This window comes from Oxyura jamaicensis, chromosome 22, assembly GCF_011077185.1.
Source record: "Oxyura jamaicensis isolate SHBP4307 breed ruddy duck chromosome 22, BPBGC_Ojam_1.0, whole genome shotgun sequence".
NCBI lineage: Eukaryota > Metazoa > Chordata > Aves > Anseriformes > Anatidae > Oxyura > Oxyura jamaicensis.
The window spans coordinates 4035838-4060049 of record NC_048914.1 but is presented as its reverse complement, the minus strand read 5'-3'; the positions used below and the strand labels follow the sequence as shown (position 1 = coordinate 4060049).

General features: G+C 42.4%; 1 long non-coding RNA gene across 1 annotated transcript; it reads right to left on the bottom strand.

Moving 5' to 3' along the window:
* Positions 1 to 463: 463 nt before the first annotated feature.
* Positions 464 to 22374, bottom strand: LOC118177531. Its single transcript, XR_004755840.1, has 3 exons — positions 22277 to 22374; positions 7650 to 7769; positions 464 to 1571 (listed from the first exon to the last, which is right to left on the bottom strand). It is a non-coding gene; the product is annotated as an uncharacterized LOC118177531 (long non-coding RNA).
* Between the last annotated feature and the right edge of the window lie 1838 nt (positions 22375 to 24212).

The window sequence follows — 24212 nt, the reverse complement described above, 5'->3', positions numbered from 1 at the left end:
AGGCAAAAAAAGCTCAGAGGAATTTTCACTGATTGGTCCTGAAATACCTACATGTTCTTAAAGCATCTCCAGGTAAAATGCCTGTAGAAATTAATACTCATTTTAGCTACACCCCAAATACAAATACAGTTTTAGGTCATTAACTGATAGAGATGGGTATCAATATTACACCTTGGAGCATTCAGAAAAATAATCTGCACTTGCTGTCATTTAAATGCACCATCTTGATGAGTGATTGTTTACTGCCTTGTTTATACACGCTAGCCTAGCCATATCTCTGCAATTACTATATGCTTTAATTCCCATTAGAGGGATCAGCTTTCCTCTGGGCTCATTTTTATCCACAACGCGGGAAAGATACCGACTGGTAGCTCTAGAGAATCAGAAAATCCATTAGCTAGCACAGCATTTTGCAAAGGAATCTTAAAGGTGAACTTACAAATGAACACTAGCAACTCTTCAACAACTTGCCTATAGTACTACATAAAATTTCATGGCTGATACCTTGGTCTTCTTTCTGTGTTACAAAATATGGTCTAGCCCACATGCCTTTGTCTTTTGTAGACCTATGCAAGAGGACATTTTTGCAGAGGTAGTGATGCAGTAGAGGTTCATCTGCAGCGTATCTGACTTCAGAAGCTAGCCAAGCATCCAGCCAGACGCACACAGGATGGAAAAGAAACAAGCGTTTGATCCTTCAAGTGAGTAAAGTGTCACTTCCTGCACCAAGAGTGTAAAAAAAAGGAACTACCAACAAGACAAAAACATGCTGTCGAGTAGGGAGAACAGGGAAAAAAAAATCTTTCTTTGGTCAGTAAACAAACCTAGAGAGAATAGGTTTTCACTGTGTTGACAATGTTCTGGCAGTTCATTAATCCCAGCAAAATCTCTCCAAAGTTACTGATGCATGGATTCCATTTTCAAATTTCTCATTAGTTCCTCTTTATGGATTAAATGCTGATGTTCACGAATGAATGCACACAGCTTCAGCTGATAGATGTAATTGGGTTGTAATGGATTTTAGCTGCTGTTCCTTCTGATCTAGCCAATTTGAAATGCAGTATCAATGTATTCTCCCCATTTCTCTGTAGGGAATGAGAAATTGAAACCTACAAGATGAAATTTATCAACTTCCATAAAGTCCGCTTCAACCATCATAAAACTGTTAAACTTCTCATTATCATTCTACCACAGTTATTTCCCAAACTCTGGCCAGGCAGTCAAAATATTAAAGTGCATTTGAAATAAGTAGAGTTGATCCTGCAATATTCTGTGTGTCCTCAACACTGATTTAGGTGCTGTAAATATTACCAACCCAGGATGACATTAACGTAGCAAAAGCTTAACAGCAGGAACATAAAGTGACATGAAAGGATTTAAAGGTTGCAGAACCTCCTTCCAGTTTTTAATATATCTGTATCTCAATAGATAAATACATGATTTGCTATCACTACAGAGCCAATTGCCACACAGCTTCACACACACACACAGCCTCTGCCTTGCTCTCAGTGGGATTTAACCCAGCCTTGGGAAACCAGAGGAACATGGAACACTAAGACAAAACGTGCACTCTGTAAGTGAAAGAGAAACTCTAAGGTCATAGAAAAATACCCACAGGGCTATGTGAAAACACAGATTTTTACAGAAGCTCAAAGGAATTGACATTTTAAGGTGGAAGGGGGAAAAAGCATCATGGTTTGATGTTTTGTTGTTGAGGTGGTTTTTTTTTGTTAATACCTAATGTAAGAATTGGCTACAGTGATGCTTTGAGAAGTCTCATTCCAACTCACCAGGACACTGATGTGGATAAAATACAAATCTGGAGTCAGATTCCTACAGTCATGTAGTTACTGTAGGTCAAAGAACTGGCAACAAACCCTGTTCTAAGACGACAGTAATTAAAATTCGTCTATCGCTTTTTAACCATTGGCAGTTTAATAAAAGGGCTGAAGAGAAAACATGCCACAGGAAAACGGTTCTTTCCTCCTGAAGGTAGTTTCTGCAGTACCTGACACAAAGCACATTGGCAGACTGGAAGGTAATTCCTCTGATATTCTGAGGATTTTAAAAGATTCTGAACTCGCTGGCATGAATTTTCAGGAATCTGAAAGCCACAACACCAGGCATGAAGAAGCTCTGTAAAGCTGGAGACTGGGATGTCAATCGTCAGTGCAACAAATCATTTAACAAAATGCATAACTTTGTAATTATTCGCTGGGCAGAAGGGAACAGGGAGAAAGAACTTTTGTTTTTGTTTTTGATTTTGTTTTTTAATTTGGCACTGGTCAGTGAATACCACTGAGTATCAGCCAACTGCCTTGGGATTATTAAATCTCATTTCTCAAAGTGTTTTTTCTTACCCATTCTCTTACACCTTCGTCTACCCGGGGAGACAAATCTTGAATAGTGTCAGCCACTGCCATTTACCCTATCCTTTACCATTTATCCTATGTGACAGGGGACTGCAAGGAAACCAAAGCCAAAGCTGACAAGAGTTTTTAGCTAGTTGTCCCTCCCAAAAAAGTTTTTTTCTTAATAAGCTCCACACAGCTGATGAGTATTTTGTTGTAATAAAACTTCTGTACAAACTGAAGGGGTATGCTTGTTTAAAATCAGATTCAGATTTTGGCTCCCAGAAACCCCACAGCTATAGGCATCCAGTCTCAAAGACACCACGCTAGTAGTGCACAGACGTACACAGTTCCACGCCGGGAACACTTCCAAGTTTGGCCAGCAGCATGGTCTGAGCTGTCTTGAAAATCTGATCCCTGTACCAAGTCATAAACCTCTGAATATACACCCAGGTCTGCACAACACCTGCATGCTCTTTAAATTTGACATTAGTAACAGAACGTGTAAGATCAAGCCTGACACCATCCCCCACAAAGCACCAAAGCTGCCTCATTTTTATTGACTTCAATTGCCTTTGGCTCAGGCCCTATCAGCCGAACTCACGACAGCTTCCCGACTTGCCAGCCACCTTCCCCGTCAGCTGCCGCTACGGCTGAATCCATCCTGTCTGCATCATTCGCTCCCTTCCAGATTCCAGGCCAAATTCAATAATGGTTGTAAATGAAAACATAATTATTGACTTCGGTGGAGTTGCCCATGCTTAGAGCAGGGATGAATTTAACCTGCTCCATCTATTACTACCCACTGAATCCCAAACTAATTATAAAAGCCCAGCACAACAGACTCTAAATTTCTTAGTTTTACTATTATTAGACTAGCCATTTCCATTTTACAAGGTATTTAAAGATTGGCACCTCTGACATCTAGGGCATGTTAGAATAAACTCCCCTTACACTGCCAGCTAACACTCATCTGTCCCTTTTTGTGTGTCGAGGCAGTATACCTGCTGTGTGCTCAGCGCAAATGAACATCTTAATGGATTCAATTATGTTATGTGACCATTTATTAAAAAAGCTCAGAAATAATATTTCTACAAAATTTCAGAATTTCTGTGCACTTGCACCTCTAGACAACCATCTCCCCCAGAAGATGATATAAATTAACTCCATTCCTAAGCAGCACACTATACAAAGCAGAAGCGCCGAGTTTGGGATTTATCTAAAGCAATAAAATCTCATCGGCAATGGAAGGTCCTGCAGTACTAAAACTGAAGTTGCAGAAGAAACCATCTGCTTCCCTGACTGCCATTCGAACACACAAAGGCCTTTTTTCATTTATCACTACTAATACTTACTCTCTTTCAAAGACTGCTATATATACTCTTAATTAAATGATTGCAGTCCTTTTGTAGATTATGCATAAATCTTCATTTGTTTTCTTTATTAGCATTCGATCTGGTTTTGTTAATTGTGTAAGTGTTCCCCTCAGGCAGAAAAGCAATATACTTCAAATGAAGCAGGGCTTTTTGTTAAGGATAGTCAATTTGATTAACATCACTGTCAATATGATGAATGAAAATTCTCTCAAATGAGTTGCCCAATACCTTGAAATTGTCACTGGAATATTCATGTCATTAGGGCACAAATGATAAATTCAATTTGGAATCATGTCAGCCTGCCCAAGATTTCCCTTAATTCAGGGAAATATAGATGCTTTGTCTTTCGTGCTTTTTAATCAAGATCTTAGACCTTCCTATTTCTCTGTCTGATACACAGGTCTTAATTTTCTTCTTTCAGATTTGCCAAATTACCTTGCCTCAGTTTCTAATTGCTGTCATGACTAAAGAGCTCAGAAGCACTGAATCTTCAGGCTTCCATGCAGCTGCTCCTGCTCAAACCAGTACCTTGTGATATGGGTAGGAATAAAACAATTCTGCTATCCAAGATGCACGCCTAAACCATGAACCTACAGTTAAATCCTTACCCCTCCCTTTTGATCCTCCCCTTTGGATCTATTTCACTACCTTTCTCCCCATTAAACACTGCTTTTTCTTCCGCATGAAGCGTTCCAAATGAGGCCTTCCTGCAGTTTGGTAAAGAAGCATCAAAAAGAAGGTAGAACAGGCCAAGTCCAGAACAGAAAATGGCTCCCAGAAGCTTTAGAAAGTTCATCCAAGTGTTCAACTATTGCCACGTCGTAAGAGCTCGGACAGAAGGACTGAGACAAAAGAAAGTAGGGGGGGGGCAAAAGGTGGCGATTCTTGCACTTTGCCAGAGTAATGGCGCATTACTTTCAATGAGGCTACATATAATTAACAATCCAGTAAAGAGATCTTCCTCCCTTTTTTCTCCTCTTTTGTCTTTTTAATTATCCCCCAGCCAGTGACACTGCCATTAATTTACACAATGTGTGTTCACTAGAAATGCATTTACACTTATATCTTGATGTATCAGCTCTGCCCCTCATTTCCATCCCCAGGATTAATATGCCTTCTTATTGAGTGCATTGGACAAGTTCAGAAGAGACTGAGAGATAGGACAGTATTAGTAACATCAGAGGCTCTCAAAAAGTATGCGTGCATGTGCACAGAAATCAAAATCAGATATATGGACCCCAAAGCCTTTTCTGTTTCTTTCCACCAGGCCAAACACCGCCACCTCCTACTGCAGTCGTTTTGCATGGACAAAATCCCTTGGTCAGAGAACTTTGCAGCTCGGGGAACCCGCAGCCAGTCACACAAGAGCACACCAGGTAGAAATGTGATACTGGTAAAAATGTAATTACATTTAAGTTGCACAACCTCTTTTGTACAACTTACACACCTCATTTACTAGAGCTAAGAATTTAATAGTTGTTGGGGTAGTTCTACTAAGCTGCAGTCTGACATCACATTGCAGTGTAGACAGTGAACCTGTTCCTATCACAAATCAGATGTTTTTATTCCCCATATCCATGCAAATTTAAGTAGAATTTTAATTGGGTTGGGTAGGGTCGGATTTTCCTTTCCATAGGATAATCTGCAAGACTTTTTTCCCATCTAAAATGAAAAACACCTGTCAGTATAACCGCAAGTGAATCTTCTACCACAAATGTTTCCAAACCCCAGAGGTAGATTCAGACAACTGAAAATCTCACCCCACTTCTGGAGGAGTTTAATGTGTATCTAGTGCTTTTTGGCTATGAACTTGGCTTTGGTGCGGGTGAATTCCATTTTAGACCTGTGCATCCATCAGATTCAGCCATCTCATCCTGTACCAAGACCTCTGCACAGAGGGTGCTCTGCAGACAGCTTCACATGGGCTCGACTCTCCAAACACAGCAATGGTTCAGTGGAGAATGGACAGAGGACTTCAACTGCCTTCCAGCCTGCCCATAAACAGAGGGGATGACAGACCTTTAAGAAATAAATACCAGGGCAACGGAGTGGGGAAGATGAACAACAGTTGATAAAAGAGTGTTATGTGGAACTGCCAGGATCTCCACAAAACCTCTGCACAGGCTGGCTCCTTGCACCTTGCACTATGCATTCAGTCTGACAAGGGTGTGCAGCCTTGAAATCAATTGACAGAGCAGGGAAGAACATTATTAGGCATCTGCAACCTCCAGACGCTCTGCAGCGACAAGATTTGTTGGAGGGCAGAAATGACAGCTATGTAACAACAGTATCTTATTGATATGGGCTTCCTGAGCAGTGATGGAAGAAAGGGTGAATGCTTCTGACAGCAAGTGACTGCAGCGTATGTTAGAGGCTTGACGGAGCAAGCAAGGCTACAAATGAAGTAGTACAGGAAGAGAAATGGACAAGGCACGTTGCAGATAAAGATGTAAGTAGGTCAAGCATCACTATCTCAGAATGGTAGTGACATTTTGGCCCACACAAAGCATGAGTCATTTGTTAATATTTTGTTTAAGCCCATTAAGCACACTGGCTGGCTACTAGCAAAGCCATTTGTATTAAAATCATGCAGCATTTAGCTATGGAACCGTCAGTATTTGCTGTGTGTGGGAATTAATTGTTTTCATCAGGTTGGTTGCATAACAGCACTCACCTGGCTGGAAGGGTGTCAGAAGACTGTAGTAAGCTACAGCTGCTTATGTTGGAGAGATAAAGAACGCTGGCTGTTTGTTTTAAATAGATGAGCAGTAGGCATACAAAACCCAAACACAATAGTGAATAGCACTGAAAAAAAGGTAGCACACTTCTAGGCATCTTCCCGCAAAATACAAAAACAAAGGATGTTAATAAGCCAATTAAGAAATGCAATTAATGTGTGAAATCATTATTACAGCATATTAAGACATACAGGCATTAAGTCAAGGTGACTATGTTCATGCAGCCAGTGAAAACTTACAGCAATAATTGCAGTGCATTAGATAAAACCAAAATGTTTAGAGTGTAAGTATGTTCAAAAACATACCTGCCTAACAAGCTCAGTTCTGATTTTCAGTCTTTCCTTGAGGTCAGAACATCAGTGATAAATACAAATCTGTCTCATTGCAGTCACTGAGAAAGAATGTCTTAAAGGAAACATGGCTGTAACAGACTGGAAAAAACTACTTGCTTTTAAAAAGAAGCCAAAGAAGCCTCGCATTTCAACTCTTCTATTGCTATTAGCATCACTAAAGCTATTGATAAATGAAGCAGAGTTCAAAAATACATCAACAAATGTTGTTATTTCATTGCTTCTACACCAAGAACCTCTTTTCAGTAGTGCTAAATTCTTTTGGAGACAAAAGTTTATACAACTTGAAGTACTGATATAATTCTGAAGAGATCCAAGAGCTTTCTAGGCAGCAACGCTGAGAAAAGTAGAATGAATCAACTGAGAATATTTTCTTCTGCGCATCACAGAATGGTTTTGCATTCCATACAGTCCCAGAGTGTTTTTTTTCCAAATGCATTATTTTACCCATTGCAGCCTTCTACAGCCAAACCAGCTGATGATTTTTCCCAAGTAAAATACTTAAAATAACCAAAGGTAGAATTGTTAATTCAGAGCCTATTGTCTTCTCTGATTAGTAAATTAAAGGGAATCAGCTGGAAGATAATCAATGTAAGATCAAGGAAACTTACCTGTTACTTGGTATTAAATATTTCAGGTGTGAGGTATGCAGAAGCCTGAATGACCTAAAAACATTTGCTTTCATAGAATCATAGCATAGAATGGCTCAGGTTGGAAGAGACCTTAAAGATCATCCACTTCCGATGCTCCTGCCATGGGCGGGGGCACCACCCACTAGATCAGGTTGCCCGGGGCCTTGTCCAACCTGGGACAAAAAGGAACTTGTAAACTTACCTTTCCATTTGTCTTCTGTTCCAGCACTGTCTTTTCCATACGTATATGGTAGACTCATGGAGCAAAAGCCGTTCTTTGTCCAATAGTTCTTTGATCCAGTCTGCTGCTGATGACAGAGAACTGCAATTAATAAAATGAGATGCTCTGAATTCCCAGAAGCACAAAGGTAGTCGTGCTGGACATCACATTCAATGCTATTGAGTGGTCAGTGACGTACACACCCATACTCAAAGGCTGTTGGGAAAGTGCAGAGAATGTAGAATTTTTCCATGCTTGTTAGAAATATATCCAGAAAATAAAAGCCACAAAATCTCAATTTTCTCCACATTTTCTGTTAACATCAGAAGGGAAATTTTAAGCAGCTCTCTTGTAGCTGAGTGAAGTTAGACCACAAGGCAAGACCCTCAGCTACTGTACGTCCGCAGGCTTCCATCACATCAGGGAAGCTTTGCTTATTTACACAGCAAGTAATGATGTGGCCTTGGGTTTCTTCTCAAAATTATACACACACCATTGCAAGCCATTCGGACTGATCTGCAGAGGTCTCGATGACAAATGTAACGATGAATCAGACCTCATTAAATAGAAGAGCCTAAGTGCTTCGAAGGTCAGGTTAACTTTGCTCCTTAACAAGGTTATTTTGACATTACCGTATGCAAGTGTCACAAAACATTGGAAAGGACCACGGGATTAACAGTGGCATCAGCGGCGTTAACAAATTCTGTTTGCCAGCCATACTCCTCCCAGACCTTTATTACTTGCTCAGGGCAAAGCAACTAGAAATCCAAAGCATTACTGGCTTCAACCAACCATACGATTTAAAGCAGATCCATTTAATCAATGGATATATTTTCAAACAGTGTTTTGTTTAGTAATGATTGCATATGACATGCACACAATTAAGCCTCCTCCCTACCAAAGCCTCAATCATCAGGTTTGGGAAATCTAATTTCTACAAAACATCCTCCTTCAAAGGATTCCTTTTGCCACTGCCCCCCCGCATAATAGGTTGTCCTTTAGCTAACAGAAATAACTGCAGAAAGGAACTGGAACTCTGACAATAAAGCTTTTATCAGCCGAAGTTTAAATAGTGACTGAAATCATTCCAAAAGCAGATTGCTCAAAATTTAGAGGACATGGGCAACGTTTGCCCATTAAAAATGCAGGCACTGTTATCAGTGAGTAGTAATTATGTGTACAAGAAATAATGTCAGGAAAGACATCTTTCTGCTATTATCTAAGGTGTCATTACAACCACCACAGCTGAGTAAATTAGTAAAAGCAACCATTTTACCTTTCTATTCAAATGGTGCAAGTTACGGTTCAGAAATTGAACTTCTCTCTATTTTTAACAGTTGAAGCAGTTTTATTTAAAGTTGATTATTCCATTGAAGTTCATTTCGCAGTGATCTCACTGTAGGCAAAGATTTACAGTGGAGCTGTGCACAGTCACTGGGGAATTGATGACTTCATAGAACTAAGGACATCAATTTTCCCACGCTCAAAGAACTTCTCCAAAATCCCTTCCTCCTCCTGTCTAAACAGGACCCTGGCTTTTAGAAAAAAAGTGCATAATTGCTGTAGACACAAGAAAAAAAAAATATAAAGGATTCTATTACTGTTGGGTTAAAAAAAAAAAAAAAAAAAAAAAAAGAATTAACAGATTTACCCCAATGTCAGTAAAATCAAAATCTGGCTTCATGATATTTCATCAGCGTTTCTTTTCGAGCATGACAGAGACAGATGGGCTTTTTTGGACATGGATTTTTACAGAAAGAAAAAGGCATTTAGCCCAAGTTTTAAGACAAGATGTCAAGTAAAGATTGGGGAAAGAGAAAGATAAATACGTAGTGCTAAAAGGAATCTTTTCTTAGCCTAGGAAGCCTCTTCGAGGCTACTGGTCAGATGAAGGGCTTCAACTTATGGGTCTCAGCAGGAGCTCCAAGCCCACACTCAGCTGCTGTAAGCATTCAGGAACGATGCCAATGCTTTGGCTAGAAGTTCTACTAATACATTTATGGATAAAGATGTGGTTTATGTCTGAAGACGACAGCATGTTGCCAGTATCTGTTACTCGATAAAAACACAGTTGATCTGCAAACAGGATTTCTGCTCCTGTTTGGAGCAGCTAGAGCTGCCACTAAACTGCGAGCTTCGCTGCGTGCCAGGACAGGGCAGCATTTCCGTCATTTCGGACCACAGACAGGCAGCTGCCTGCCCTGCAGCATCTGAGCACCAGGCTATGGTCTGCCAGCTCCGCGCTGGTCAGTTTACACGGCAATCCTTCCCTACTGCTACACCCCCCGCCTCCCGAGCCCCCTGGGAAGCATCTATATGATCATTACCAATTATGTAGCATAAAAGAAGAGATTCATAACCCAGGCTTCAGGTATCATCAAGAATTATCATCATGTATGTACTGTCTCCAGACATACAAGCTGTCACGGGAGACATGAAGAGGTGAAAAACGGAGCTTTATATTGATTACAAAACATTTATCCTTTATCAACTTTAACTTATGCTTGCAAACACACCTGGGGGTTTAACCGTCGCTAATGCAGCAACCTCTACGGCCCAGAAATGAAGCATTAGGGCTGGCTGTCAGGCTCCTAGAAGCTGCTTCCTAGGATAAGAATTATTTTGGATCTCTTGGTCCTTTTTAAGAGCTCATGTACCTCAAGGACCATTGTTTTATTCCTGCATGACACCATTCTGAAGAGGAATGTGTATTTGGTGCATCTTAGGTAGCCCCCACTAGGCAAACTAACAATCCAGGCCCCCGAAATCACAGCTGCACTTTTTACACACTCGCATCTTTCTTGCATCCAGCTACCAACAGACCCATGAAAAGTACACAGCACATTCCTGTGTATTTTTCTTGCAATGCCACTAAAATTATTTAATTCACAACCCACAGATTCTCTACCTCTCGTGTGTCTGAAAGATTCTCCTCTTCTACAGCCCTGAAAGCAAACCCTTGCAGTTGCAATGCAAGACCTAAGAAAACACATTCAGCATTACAGTCAGATGCTATTTAGTGTTTTTTATAGATGGTGCCTTCAAGAAAACAGCTTTGATTAGTTGGCAAGACACTTGCTTGGGAAAAAATTCTATTTCCCATTCCACTCAGTGCATGTTGCTTTGAAGGAAATGAGCTAACGCTGCATCTCTGATTCAGGCAGGAGGTGAGATTAAGAACAAGATTCCTCAAAGACGAATGGGATTCTGTTTACCAGTTGACTTTGGATCAAGCTCCTTATTGCCTACGGCATCCAGAACGGGGGATTTTTTGCAGTCTCACTTGTTTGAAGAACCCTGCCTTGTGCAGTGAAACTTTTCACAACTTCTAATCCTCCGGTCAGCCTGCCGGGCTCTGTTAGAAGCCTTATTTTCTAGTCTCTGCCTCCCCAGCCTCCACTTTTATTTATTTTTTTAATCATTGCACCGTTTCCTGATGGGAATGAGGAACAACTGAGCCAGACTCTCAGAAGTAGCCAGTGACAGCACAAGAAACAACTGGCACAAACTGAAATACAGGGGGCTCCCCTTCAATATCAGACTGTTTATTCTCCCCGCTGTGAGCTCTGAGCAGGTTGCCCAGGGAAGCTACAGAGTCTCCACCACTGGAGATGCTCAAAGCTGGGCTGGACACGGCCCTGCCCACGCTGGCCCTGTTGGAGCTCTGGGCTGGACCAGATCTCCACGAGATCTCCAGAGATCCCTCCAAATTTAACCACCAACATGAGCTGTGATCAATAGGAGCAGATGCACCACTTCTGTCTGCAAAGGCAGGAAGACCTCAGTGCCACCTTTCAGATACAATGACAAATTAATCCAGTTTCCCCTGGGAGGTGTTTGTGCACAGGGCTCTCCTCTTTCAACAAAACATTTAGGCCTGACCAAACTGCTCTACCTTTTCATCACAGCTCTCAAATGAGAAGCTAAACCTTGAGTTTCTCAGTGGCTTGACTTCTTGGGAATAAAAAATTGATCCAAAATAACATCTCTAGGGGATGGATTAATTTGACAATTACTTTCTTTTAAGTCTGATTAAAGGTTGGATGAATTACTGAAGGATGAGTTCATGTCCAGGGTGACGCTGGCTGAATATTTCATTAATCTTACCTTGAATAAACGTGGACCAAAAAGAAAAAGACAGCTTGCTTCAAAAATCATTATTTTTATCTACATAAAATAACTTTCTGCCCTTTCTTTCCAGTTGTGGCTTTAGCATGTTAAGAATCAAATTACAGAGAGAATTACTGTGGCCATTTTAAGGCCATTTCAGCTCACTGACACACCGGGCTCCATCCAGTAGCACTGTGCTGCCAGACCACTTAACACATGGAGCTGCTTCAGACCCCCACAGCCCGGCTAAATGGACGGGGCCAGATCCTGGGTTAGATGGAGTCAATGTGCCCATGCCGATTTAAAGGGGTGGATTTTATGCACAGCAAGACTTTGGTGGAAATTGAAAGGAATTTGAAAGGCAGATTTAACTCTTAGGGGTAGTCTTGCTTCGTAAATAAGTATCCCTGTTTACGCTGAAATAAGGATTATTTTTTCACGTAAAAGAAATGGAACGGTTAAAGTCACGACCCCTTTATACACTGATCTTGACTGCTCTGTCTTTCGCCACGGCAAGTTAAAGAGTAGCATCCTGACCATGTGGAAGCTGCTCTACTGCCAGAAATTAGAGAAAACAATGAATCCAAACAGCACAAAGAGCCCAAATTTATCAGTTTGTCTGTTTCCAATTTGTACCGCACACCCTGTTCTCAAAGACACTGAAGACAAAACTGCAGAATTAGGAGGAGGTTAGTTTTCTGCAACGAGTTTATAGAAAGCAATGGTTTGCACCCGACAGCGACCCCCTGCTCCTGCCACCTTATTTTTCCAGCCTGCCACGGAGCAGAGCTCAGTCCAAAGGCCCTGGCTCGTGATCTCAGGACTGCGGCTCCGTGGTGTCCACCTGCCCTCTCTGCTGCAGGTTACTGCCAGTCTAACGGGGAATGCTGCAGGGAACACGCATCCCCTCCGTTACTGCAGCTCACAGCCCAGCGTATTAATGCAACGCACCTCTGACCGAGGTCAGGTTCAGTACCTGGGGCTGCGATCGGGGCGGGCAGAATCGCGCTGCTCATCTGAACAGGAAGGAAGCTCAGGGAGGCCTCAGCTCCGCACCTCCCGTACAGCACCGCCTCTTTAATGGACTGGCTTAGGGCGTCTAAAGAAGCTGGGACCACAAAAGGGACCGGGCTCTGCAAAACGGGGAGCTTTGGAGTCCTTTTTATGGAAAAACACTCAGGAACACGCTGCAAGGTCAAACTGATTATGTATCCCCTTCAAGTTACCTCTGGCATTCAGCGCATTGCTGCGTGCCCTGCACTGTATCTGAGGGTTACAATGAACAGGAAATAAATGGTACGAGCCGTACGAACACCGCTTGTGACCCTCTGCCCAGAGCTGATGCAAGGAATGGCTGAGGGAGGCGTGGGGCAGCACCTTGATAAAAATAAGTTTGGATTTTATGTCCTGCTAGCGCTTGGTGTGGATCATGAGAGCAAAATGAAGCCCTTCAGCCAGCCAAATCCCACCTAGGAAGGGTTCCATGATCTTTCTGCTGAGGCTGTATTCTCAGAATGAACTCCTATGGTGCCAAGCCAGCCCAGCTAACTGCATTCTCTACCAGCAACCACTGACAGATGCTTAGGAAGGATGCAAGAAACACGACAAGCGCAGCACATGCCATCTCCTAATGCACCTTCTCTGCTGCTGTTAGCAAGGAGGCCTGACATTCACTCTGGTAAACATCTACTAAATAACTTTTAAGACCTTTTTTTAAAAGTTTTTCAAGCTCACTAGTAAAAAAAAAAAAAAAAAGATGTCAAGTGAGGAGGCAAGCTGCTGAAGCAATATTCTAGTTGCAAGGGAAAGCTTTTTGCCAGAGTCTGGAAGCCCTACACTGGAAAGAGCAGGGATGTATTTTGGTGTCAGAGGAATGGAACGAGCATGTTCTTTCCCAAGATTTTATGTCAAAGGGATGTTTAATTTACAGTTTGGTTTAATTATTCACTGGGTCTGATACATTTAGCATTTCAATAATTAACTTCTACAGCAACTGGGGGAAAACCTGATTTATCTATTTACTTCCATCTTTAGCTGTTTAATTAGCCGTAGTATCCTCTGCTCTATAATCTCTTTGCATGGACAAAAATATTGAGACAATTACAGGAACAAATGATTTCCTTTAGTGAGTGCATGGGCCTGGGAGAAAAATTGCTGTAAGGGCAGAGACAAGGTAATTTTTTCTTATGACAGCTTTACCTGTTTTCCAGGGAAGCATCCCATACAGCAGACTGCTTAAAACAGAATGCTCTTCTGTGGAGTTTGTTGAATGCCCCAGGAAAGATTTGAACGGTGTTCCAAATATTTGAGCAGTTCCCCTCAAGGAAATCAGCTCACTAACAGCATCATGCAATCTAGACTTATTATACAGCTCTTCCTATCACCCAACCCTGATCTTTTACTTCTCTAGAGGTGTAACTTTTTTTTTTTCAGAACCAGAGCAAATAAATAGCATTTTATATAGCCAAAGTCTGTGTCAGTAAACAGGCTGGGGAGATTTGTGCTTTCAGCTTTTATAAGACATGGGTGCAGAGGGTATGCACAGGTCATGAATTCCTGCAACTGTTACACTCGTGACAACTCATTTGCAGCAGCTTCGTTTTGTCACCTGCTCACCACATGTGAAGTCATCATCTCCCCATGAATCCATTGTCACAGCACACACGGCAATGAATACAATAGCTGCATGTTATTAAAATCCCATATTGGGAAAATAATCTATTCATAGCTCATTCCTCCCCTCCTCCTCTACCATTCCCTTAGAAACAGCGCTTCTCTACAGTAAATAAAGTAAGAAAGCCTTATCATTAATTCTGTTTAGGCCTAATATGTCATAAAGCAAGGAAAGCAGGCCATTTTCCTCTCTGCTGGGGCACAAAACATGTATTAACTATTCCAACCAGTGCTGTGAATGATTTATTAATTCAATTTTGGAATGTGTGACTGTCAGATCATATAAGTTCATTATAAAAAGAGTCTCTCTGAGGACTCTTTTACTCTTTTTAAACCAACTGACTGACATTTCACATGCTTCATAACTGCACCCATCTATCTCCTTGCTGCTTGTTCTCTGTGTCACACAGCGGTTACAATTTGTCTTGTCCACATTATTTATTTTATTTTTTAATCTGATGACTGAGAAGTGGTCCCTGGCAGTCATGTTCCAACCCACACACCCACCTCTGTGCTCGAATCTCAGGACTATCCAGGGTATAATCATCTCTCAAGTCCCAGCCTGGCTGAGGCTGGCAGGGAGATGGGGGTCATTTTGTCCATGCCCACACAGGGCCAGCCAGGGCAGGGTGCCCACGGCCAGATGGCTCATCCATTCCTCCAAGGAGGGAGACTCCACGAGTTCTCTGGGCAAATTGTTTCCAAACAGAATTCTGAACTGCTCTCCTTTGCCAGCAGACTGTGAAAATCTCATTCAAAGCCCTCCAGGCTGGTTCAGAAGTTCCCAACTGGGGGGCCATCACATCAATGTTAGCATCTGAAAGCTGCTTCAAAGTGCTGCCAGCCTAGCTGCTAACATTGCCTCCCACGAAGAGGAGGGCAAAGGTTCCTCCTAATAGGTTCCTCTGGCCTAATACTGGTACTGGTTCTGCTTTCACCTTTGCAAACCTCTCTGTGGGAAACAGGATGGGAAAAAACTTCCTCCTGAGAAAGGAGAACTGCTCCCGGGAACCGCTCTGCCGTGCTCGCACAGCACATCTCCTGGTCTGCGTCAGCAACCAAGTCTAGCAACTTCACTCTATCTGATGGTTCCCACTAAGAGCGATCATGAGTTCTAACACCTCCTTCGTGTCTTCCTGTCTTTATATAAAACTTGTCCCTGTGAAGAGACAAAGCAAAAAAGCAACGTGAAAACATTTATTCATTGCCCACACCAGGACTTTTTTTGCCAACGCTGTCTAAACACTAAACTTACACCGCTCCATTTTTATTTCTGCTGGTTACTAACAAGGCCAAGTTTTAACAGACTCTTTTAATAGCTGCTTCAAGTTTTCATTTTGACATTTCAGCTTTTAAAGGATACATTAACAACTAAGTAAAAGTGCCATTTGGGCATTTACGTTAACTGAGTATGAGTAAAATATAAAACAAGTTAGTAAAAAAGCTTTATGCAAGGCCCTCTTTACTTAAGAAGGCTTCAGATCTAGCACACACGTTTATCCAACTGAGGCCTGACAACTTGTAATCAGAAAAACAAGAAACATCCTTGGAGATTGTAGTACCAGGGAGAAACAAACAGTTTAGTTTGATCTCCCACATTTAACAGAAGCCGTTGCATTTTATTCATTTACTCCTGGAACAAACCCAACTTTGACTAAAATAAAGCTTCCAAAAGGAGTCCTGTCTCAGTCTGAAGATAGCACTTCCCCTGGTAGAGTGTTCCACTGGCAAACCACACCGTTGCACCTAATTTGCATCTATCTTACTTTAGCTTATTCCACTGGTTCTTGTTATGCTTTTCTTTACTAGATTAAGGAAACCTTTCATCCCCTCTGTGAAGCAAAAACAGGAGCCTACTCGCAATTTCCCCCAAAACCATATGGTGTTTCATTTTTAGATCTAAGAACACAGGCCCATTTCAAAATAAAAATAAATAAAAATCATTCTAAAAGATAGGAACATGAATAGTAAAGTAAATGCTCTCTCTCATTTGCAGTAATAGCTGTGAAATGCTACTTTGGGACTGGAAAGCATCTCAATTCTGCAATTACACGTTCATCATCTCTGTTCCATTTTCAGTCCCTTAGGCAGTATTTTACAGCTAGAGCCCTCCAAGGCAGCCATACTTTAGTAATCGGTCATATATTTTCAACACAGACGACAGGGTCAGCTCTTTTATAGGGCTCTGGCTCCAGCCAGACTGACACTTCACTGGATTACAGTTGTATAAAGGTCCAGGAAGAAAAGCACTGGGGATATGAATCACCTCAACTCATTTGTAGGGGCTGGCTAGAAAGGAGTCTCTGCACGGTGTCTGTCGCTGATTTACCATTCAGAACCTCCTGGGCAACAAAAAGACGAGGCCTAGAGGACATGGGAGCAAGGTGAAGAGATACTTCTGCAGTCTTCTCTAGGTGCTCAGGAAAGCCGCCTCCTCTTCAGACCTTCAGAGCTGCTAGACTGGGGGTAGGTGGGCCGATGTTAGGCTGTCTGGTATGAATTCTTTGTGGTCTGGGCCTTCACTTCCAAAACACCCAGCCAAAACAAAAAAGAGACAGTGAAATGAATCCTGCAATGTCAGCCACAAAAACAAAGATTAGCTTTCACTTCACTTCTGCAGCAGCACTCTACAATAACGGAGGCAAAAAGCTCAGGTTCCCTGCTGCAATCTCTGCCACGGCTGAAAGGGGAGGATGTCAGATGGGGAGCAATGACAGACTCCTGTTAGAGCTCTCCTGTCAAAGCATTTATTCTGCCATAACAGGGAAGTCTTAACACGCGTATTTTTTGCTTTGTAATTTCACTGTGATTCAGAGTGGTCCCAGTAATGAACACAAGAGATATTCCTTTCCATCCTGCGGATGAGAACTAGATAATTACACGGATGTTTCTAATACCCCACTATTTATACGAGGTTGTATATGGTGAATTAATTCAGTAGGTCCATGTACTTCCCTTTGAACAAAGAAATGGCAAAAAAAAAATGATTTGTACTTGGTTCTATTGTATGTGGTCTAGGTTACAGTGTTTATCTCTGCATTATGCAGTATCACACTAGAAATAGAGTTCCATAGCTTAGAAAATCAAAATTATGGCAGTTTGCTCTTACTCTGTAAAGCCACAAATGATTACAGAAGGCTTTTAAAACAGATTTTTAAACTATTTCTATGAATCTGATGAACAGGAGGGCATTTTTACAACACTTTGGCAGAGTAAAGGGACCTTAAAAGTGTGAACAAGCTGCTGTCATACCGCAAGGATATCAAAGTGATTGAATGTTAAAAAAAGCAGCCTTAGCCTTGACCATGCAATAGTTTTTCTACCAACTGAGCTATGGCAACAGCCTCTGTGGTCACTTCTGGTCCACAGCAAATAAAAGTACCATAGCATCCCAACACACTGTGTGGGGAACTTCCATCTTATGCTTGTCATAGGCTAAAAGCAAACGCTTACTGCAGACCAGCTGATATCCACTCACTAATATTCCATGCATCTTCCTGTGTCATTGCAACTTGATCACGTGCTTGAGCTTTAAAGGGCTTAGCAAAGCAGAAAAGCCCCCGTCTTTCAGTACAGCATAATATCAAATGCTATTTCCCCCCAGCAAAATCACAAATGGGTAATTAGTGCTTATGCAGGGCACTAATTATGCTATAGGAATAAGCAGATAGGCAGGTACACTGCATGTCTTACCACTGCCCTCAAGGAAGCACTGCCAGATGGCTGCAGGCCAGTACTTTGACATGCTCTGATACACGGATCACCATTAACCTTTGCAGAACAAGAAGCTGCAAAATCACAGTGACCAATTTCCAAAGTTAGGAATAAAAATTGTCATCTGGCAAACTAAGACATGAAATCCACTCCGTCCTCCCAAGATGAGCATTAATCTTCTTGCATGTCAGCTTTTCTCCTGGATCTTCAATGTAAAACCTTTCCCATTGTCTTGAATCTAATGTTCTCATTTAGGTGAGGTAAATATTTGGAGTCCATACAGTACAGGAAGAAGTTCTTTTGTCTACCTCATCCTGCTTTCCCAGGAACATGGTCTGCACTGGCATTAATATCCAGCTCTGCAGGCAGGCAGAGTCATCAAGACTACTAAGGACTCAGAAGTGGATTTGTCAGTGCAAGCCACCAATTACCTGTCAAAAGACCTTCCAGGAGCAGATGAGCAAGACAGTTATTTGGTATGATTCTCTCCTTGAGAGAAAAATTGAACTTACATTAAATGGTCATAGGGTATAGGGGGAAAGTGATACTCTTGTCGCACACCAATTATTCCTACTGTTATGCATCTCACAATTAAGCTACCTCTCCAGAAAGTTTCGTGCATCTGGCCATATGGTGCCCTGGGGCTGCTGGTTCCCCCTAGGCTGGGAGCAGGAGGATAAGAACTTCCTTTCCACTGCAGGCTTTCCCTCCCCTTACCCATTTGTTTCAGATTGCTAAAGACGAACGTGTTTGTATTTGTAGGGTATGTTTCTGTTGATGATCCACATAAAACACGCAGCACAGAAGTCCCACTGAGACCCCGCTTTTCGCCCTTAACCAGCATCCTAGGCTCGTGCAGCTTGTTCAGACAGCTGGGCTCCACTTGCTGCTAGTGCACAGAAGTGAATAGCTCGTCACTGCATACTGCTTCTGTGCTTAAATACCAGCGATTTTACAGTTGAGATAATACATCCTCCCTAATGTTACTTCCAAGAGACTATTTGCATATGCAACCAATCACGAGGTAACCATGGCAAGCAGCAGTTCTCAGTAAGGTTTTCCACTTAAATATTCATCACGCAGGGTTACTTCCCTGCAACTTCACAGCAACAGGAGCCGAGGCCCTCTCAGGTTCAGCAGCACGAGAATGCGGGAGAGAAGGAGGAAGAGGAAAGAGCCAGAAGTAAGAAAGGTACAGAAATGATAATGGCTTATTTGTTTCTCACATTTATTCCCTGGGAATCAAAATACAGTATCAAGAGTGCAAAAACATGAGAAGTTGTGAAAGACGGGCTAATTATAGCCATCATTTAACAGATGGGAAAGCTGAGACCACGACAGGCCAGCAAGTAGAAGACAGAGCTCTATAAAGACCAAGGAAAAGTTAAATCAGTGCATCTCGTCAATCTTCCATCTCATCATTTAGTTTTAAAGCCCAACTGATTCATGATTTCCCTACTAGTTCCCTACTAGTATTTTAATCTGAAAAAAAAAAAATAATGGAAAAACAGTAAGTAATAGAAGTCTGAATTATCTCATGCTCAGACTGAGAACCCTGGCTTTAGCAAATCCTCCCAGCTACGGTGCGAAGTTCCAGAAGGCTTGCAGACCAGGCTGTTTTCAGACTGAGAAAAAAAAAACTTTACCTTATAAAATACTAAAAATGAAGAGGAGCTTTAATGAAACAAGATGTTTCCCCAGAAAGTTTCCAAAGTTGTTTGCTATAGAAATATTGATGCAAATTTATAAGCTTGATCCAAAATTCCTAAGCCCTTTACTTTGCTTTTTTAATTTGGAAGGACTGATCACAAAGGACATACCTGAAAAAAGTCTCCAGGAATTGGACTGTGTCATGTCTGAGAACAAACCTCAGGCCTTCTCTTGCTAAACATGCTTTGGGATGGGCAGTCCAGAGACCTCATTCTGTTTTTAATGTAGAATAAGCTAGGCACACTGACAGCTTAGGGATTCAGTTTGTGGGGTGTCTATACAACCTCCGTGCTAGAGGTAGTTGTGTTAGATCCCTGATGATTCAAGTTCGGTAATGCTGCTGATGTCAAGAGTCAAAACAGTTCACACCAGAAAAAGGGCAGAGCGCTAATATAGCTTTGATCAGTAACATACACAAAAATGAGCAGAAAAACCTCATTTTGTTTCTGCTTTATAGTAGGGTAAATAAGCAGGCAAACAGGCAAGAACCATCAGACCCCTCAGTGGCCATGTTTCTTACTGAAAAGGGGCAAAACCAATATTTTGAAGGTATTTGGAAGGTCACATTAAGGGGAAGGATGGGAAGGTTTTCCAAAACGTTTGGCCTTGATTAATGAGTATGCTGAGCACAAACCCACTTGCACTTCAGGAACAGATGGCCTTGTTTTGGCTTTGTTGTCACCAAGCAGCTTCTTTATTATTTTTAACCCAAAACATTACTTATTCCTACCAAGTACCTAATTCTGCATGAAGAGAAGGGGAAAGTGTAGGAGACAGAGGAAGACACCTCCTGATTTCAGGCATGTAAGAGGCAGCAGCAGGCGGAGGCAGACTGCCATGGGCAGGGCTCTGCTCCGTGCACGCAGAGGCGACATCCATCGTGCTCCAGCAGAGAGGATGTTTAAGTGGAAATGCCCCCCTGAAGATGCCATCTCAGGAACCCAGCGAGAGGTTTCTGTAGCTGTGTGTGCCCCGTGTCCCTGCACGAGAACAAAGCCAGGGAAATCCTAGGGAGAGTGCACCTTACTGGGAGAAAGATTTCCCCACAGAGCTAATAATTACCTACTGATATTTCACAGGCAGTGTTTTAATGTTTATCCCTGGCCCAAATAACAGGTGGCATTTGAAAAGCCAGGCAGCAGACCCCAAAATCCTTCACAGAAATAAAATCTTGAAGGGATTTTGGAAGTCATATTCATCTCAGGCTAAAATTATCTGCCATTTGACTAAATTGTTTCATTAGGACTCAGAAGCTTCTGGAGAGACTTGTGTTGTTTTTCACAGCAATGACTGGATTACAGGGATAGTCAGGAACGCCGGATCCTCAGAAGCCAGCGATAAGGAATTATGCTTCGCCAACATGATGCTCTTTAATCAGCTAAGTCCCACAGGAAGGGATAACTCTGCTTTCCACAGCTGTGCCTGGTGTGCAGACACAGCCTCCCTGGCTTAATCTACAACGTTCAGATACTCAAGAAAACCTTTGTTTGCCTCAGTCAGCCTTCCCATGCTTTACTAGCCCATGATAACAAGGGCTGTATGATCCTGAATCAGTACACAGCTCAGTATTGAATAATTATAAGAATTTATTTTTTCCCCATTGTTTACTAATTAGTTTCCCTACTCAGCTAACAGAATAGCAGACTATGCTGAAAAGCAGCAGCAAATAAATCCCTCTCCTTAGTTAACCAGCAGACAAACCCCAGCTGGAATTTGCCAAGGAAGAGCATCTTCTTTTCCTGCTTTTAAAACAGCAAAATATACACTGTACTGCCAAGGTGCCAAATCAGGTACCAGCAGGTGGACGTGGAAAGCTGGAAGAAAGAACAGCCACAGCTCAGGATTAGATTTTGCTTGCTCTGTGCTCCTGACCTTGCTGTCAGGATGGTTTAAGGTGTACCCGAAAAGCAAACTGGAACCTAGCTCAGGTCGGCAGCTGCCAGCACCGAGCCAGGATGCATCTGAAGAGCAAGAATATCCTGTTCTCACGGTTGGCATTTTTTGGATGAAACCTTATTGCGCCTCACTTCTTTTGTAATGCAAGCATATCTCCCTCCTCTCGCAGGGGTATTGAGAAAGGATGCACGGAACACAGAAAGCAGCTCTGGCTGCTGTACAGCTGCATTATGAAAATGACTAAAGACCCCAGCTGAGACCAGGAAAAGCCACAGGAAGAACGTGGGCTTTGAAGTGAAACCGGAATGGCAGCAAATTGGTCCTGTAGATAATGAGTGCTGCCAGGCACCACACGAAGCCAGAGCAGCAGCCCCAGCCACATCCCAGCCCCGAGCACCCCCGGCTGCCAGAAGCTCGGGGGCAGAGGTGGGCAGGGAACATGGGGGGCTCCGGGCTCTCCTTGCCACGTGCTTTGCAAATATCTCCCGGATATGGGACCAGCCTACCTCCACCCCGAGGGCTAACAGCAGCGCTCTGCATTCTGCAGCTGGCTTGGAGGATCGCTGAGGAGCTGTATGCAGGTAGCTGATCAGCTTTCTGGAACCTGAGGGGAAAAAAAATAAGAAAAAAGAAAGATTCAGCCTTGACAAACTCATTGTATATTTCATTTGATGACAGTTATGAGTGAAATTTTAAAACCTGCACATCAAAAATGCAGTATGCGACACTTGGGTCTTTCACAGAAATTGAAAATGGAAAAGTGTCAAGAAATCGATTTCAAATACCTGGTTTCATTTCGCTAATTAAAATAAATAGATCATGCATATTTACATCCACTATATTTAATACCTTTCGTGATGCTTCAGAAGTATAAAAATAATCATTGATGGCTCAGTACCTTTTTATATCAACTCAGACTCTGGCAAAAGAACTCAAATTTCCATTTTGTATTCTATTTCAAGAAACTGCACTTCCAAAAGGTCAGGATTGCCCGCATGTTGAAAATACTGTTTTCCTACACAGGCCTATTTCAAATCTATTCAGAGACAGGTACTGCAGCTATTACAGCAGCCTCGCGAGCAGTCAGCTCTGAGCCTTTCTGTGTACCTCTTCCACGCGTCGCACTTGTGGCAGCTTGCTAAAAGCAACATCAAGAAAAATAAAGATCTTTCCTTGATAGAGGACATTCAAGGTGAGGTTTTCTTTAAGCAAAGAAGGTTTGTACATGAAGGAACTTAGGCAAAAAAATCTCTTTAAATGAAATGTTCTGGTGCAGGTACCTTCTCTGCCAAGGGAAGAAGAAAGGTTTAATACTCACTTGAAAAGGGAGTTTAGCCTAGGCCATAACGCAAGTTTTGTTTTCAACTCTGAGGATGGAAGCGACAGCTCACAGCCGCCCCGAGGTGTCTGCAGATGCCAGCGCGAGGCTTTCTGTCCCCTCCTGACCCTCGTGGTCTCTCTGGTGGCAGCTCTGACAGGGGCTGCTCCTCGGGAGCAGCTGAGGGTGGAATTCAGTAACTGCTTTCCAAGGACACACACACACAGAAGTCCCTGTGCTCTTCACACCCCGAGAGATGCTGCAGGCCGATGTGGACCCCAGTACTTTTACAGCCTTTCTGGGTCCCACTTCTGAAAAGCTTTTAAGCAAGTGCCTAAACCCCTCTTCATGAGAGCCAGTCCTTAAAGCTAAACACGTACCTGCTATGTTGAACTGAGGACAGCAAGAAAATGCAGGAGGTAAGGTACAAAAAGGGCGTTCAGACTGTACCGCTTATTTTAAGAGATTTAATATCAGTAATGTTCATATTTTACAGGGGTGCCTCCTTTTCCCTTAAGGCTTTCTTCCATTATGCAGTAGTACAGTACATTTAACCACAAGCTGGGGAAACCCTTTCCTTTTTTCCCCTTGCTCCTTGAATCTCGGGCTTTTAAAATCTCATTTGAGATGCCACGGACTCATGTTTAGCTGCCATCCCTGAAGATGGAGTACAGGCAATAGAAGACACCCAGCCCATTAGGCAACATGGTACTTAGCTCCCTGAAGACTGTACTCAAAAAAAGAAAAAGAAAAAAAAAAAAAACACAGACTTTTAAGACTAATTGGTTCCAAAATATACTCCCCATTCGCTCCCATTATAGCCCCTCTAGGGATAACTTCAGTGAAATAACTGGTGATATTTCGGTAGCTGACGCTAAGCAGACTACGCAGAGAGACTGCGGAAGATAGTCCCCAGGCATTTTTGTCACCCAGCTGTTCAAATGTTTAAGCTTCATAAAAATGCACCTCCCTGATAGCCTCTCAGTTTGTCTTTGTCCTCTCAAGCTCCACAACAACCCTTTCCTGGAGCTGTGCTCACCTCTAGCACAGAAGCTCCCTGACAAGCCCTTCCCTCTCACATTTGTTAATCTACCAGATGACATTCACGAAACCCCAGCTTGGCA